Source organism: Cryptomeria japonica, unplaced genomic scaffold (assembly GCF_030272615.1).
Source record: "Cryptomeria japonica unplaced genomic scaffold, Sugi_1.0 HiC_scaffold_24, whole genome shotgun sequence".
Taxonomy (NCBI): domain Eukaryota; kingdom Viridiplantae; phylum Streptophyta; class Pinopsida; order Cupressales; family Cupressaceae; genus Cryptomeria; species Cryptomeria japonica.
The window spans coordinates 307,679-310,000 of NW_026728846.1; positions in this window are offsets into that span (position 1 = coordinate 307,679).

The following is a 2,322-nucleotide window of genomic DNA, read 5'->3' on the forward strand; positions in this document are numbered from 1 at the left end:
CGCTCCTTGGTGCGCACCAGGGCGCGCAACCCAGCCGAGGTGCCCACCCCGGCGAAGGTGCACGCGAGGTGCGTACCCGGGGCAAACCGGGCTCCGACTTCGTGCACGCCGCACCTTGGAGCACACTTCGGAGCGCTCCTTGGTGCGCACCATGGTGCCCACCAGGCCGCGCAACCCAGCCAAGGTGTGCGCACCAAGGTGCACGCGAGGTGCGCACCCGGGGCAAACCGGGGTCCGACTTCGTGCACGCCGCACCTTGGAGCACACATCGGGGCGCTCCCGGGTTCGCACCGGCGTTGCGCACCGTGGTGGGCACCTCGGAGCACACCAAGGTGGGCAGCGAGGTGCGCACCTTTGATGCGATGCCTTCACTAATTTCCATAAAAGGCAAAAAAAAAACGAGATTTTAAAATTTCCGTTTTGAAAGATAGTGAGAAAAAGGGAATGCTGGTGCCATCTTGAGCCCGCCCTGGTGCGCAGCCCAGCCAAGGTGTGCGCACCAAGGTGCCCACCCTGGCGAAGGTGCGCGCCCGGGCAATTAACCCAACTTCCAACTTCGCGCGCGCCAGGGTGGGAGCGCACCCAACAACCGGGCCTGGGAAGAGCCAATGCGAGAAACCCCACCAAACGCTCTGACAAAAAAAGAGGGGGCGCTCCAGTAACCCCGCTTCGGAGCGCACCCTGGGCAAACCCAGCCAAGGTGCCCACCCCGGCCAAGGTGCAGGCGAGGTGCGCACCCGGGGCAAACCGGGCTCCGACAACGTGCACGCCGCACCTTGGAGCACACTTCGTAGCGCTCCCGGGTGCGCACCTCAGAGCACACCAAGGTGGGCAGCGAGGTGCGCACCTTTGATGCGCTGCCTTCACTAATTTCCAGAAAAGGCAAAAAAAAAAGGAGATTTTAAAATTTCCGTTTTGAAAGATAGTGAAAAAAACGGAACGCGCGTGCCATCTTGAGCCCGCCCTGGTGCGCAGCCCAGGTAAGGTGCCCACCCTGGCAAAGGTGCGCACCCGGGCAATTAACCCTACTTCCGACTTCGTGCGCGCCAGGGTGGCAACCGGGCCTCGGAAGAGCCAATGCGAGAAACCCCACCAAACGCTCCGACAAAAAAAGAGGCGGCGCTCCAATAACCCCGCTTCGGAGCGCAGCCGGGGCAAACCCAGCCAAGGTGCCCACCCCGACGAAGGTGCACGCGAGGTGCGCACCCGGGGCAAACCGGGCTCCGACAACGTGCACGCAGCACCTTGGAGCACACTTCGAAGCACTCCCGGGTGCCCACCGGCGTTGCGCACCGTGGTGGGCAGCGAGGTGCGCACCTTTGATGCGCTGCCTTCACTAATTTCCAGAAAAAGGCAAACAAAAATGAGATTTTAAAATTTCCGTTTTGAAAGATAGTGAAAAAAAAGGAACGCGGGTGCCATCTTGAGCCCGCCCTGGTGCGCAGCCCAGGCAAGGCATGCGCACCAAGGTGCCCACCCGAGGTGCACACGCGGGGCAAACCGGGCTCCGACTTCGTGCAGGCCGCACCTTGGAGCACACTTCGGAGCGCTCCTTGGTGCGCACCATGGTGCCCACCAGGGCGCGCAACCCAGCCAAGGTCTGCACACCAAGGTGCCCACCCCGGCGAAGGTGCACGCGAGGTGCGCACCCGGGGCAAACCGGGCTCCGACTTCGTGCACGCCATGGTGCCCACCGCGGCGAAGGTGCACGCGAGGTGCGCACCCGGGGCAAACCGGGCTCCGACTTCGTGCACGCCGCACCTTGGAGCACACTTCGGAGCGCTCCTTGGTGCGCACCATGGTGCCCACCAGGGCGCGCAACCCAGCCAAGGTGTGCGCACCAAGGTGCACGCGAGGTGCGCACCCGGGGCAAACCGGGGTCCGACTTCGTGCACGCCGCACCTTGGAGCACACATCGGAGCGCTCCCAGGTTCGCACCAGCGTTGCGCACCTTTGATGCGCTGCCTTCACTAATTTCCAGAAAAGGCAAAAAAAAACGAGATTTTAAAATTTCCGTTCTGAAAGATAGTGAAAAAAACGGAACGCGGGTGCCATCTTGAGCCCTTCCTGGTGCGCAGCCCAGGCAAGTTGTGCGCACCAAGGTGCCCACCCTGGCGGAGGTGCGCGCCCGGGGCAATCCGGGCTCCGACTTCGTGCACTGCATGGTGCCCACCAAGGCGCGCAACCCAGCCAAGGTGCCCACCGCAGCGAAGGTGCACGCGAGGTGCGCACCCGAGGTGCACACCCGGGGCAAACCGGGCTCCGACTTCGTGCACGCCGCACCTTGGAGCACACTTCAGAGCGCTCCTTGGTGCGCACCAG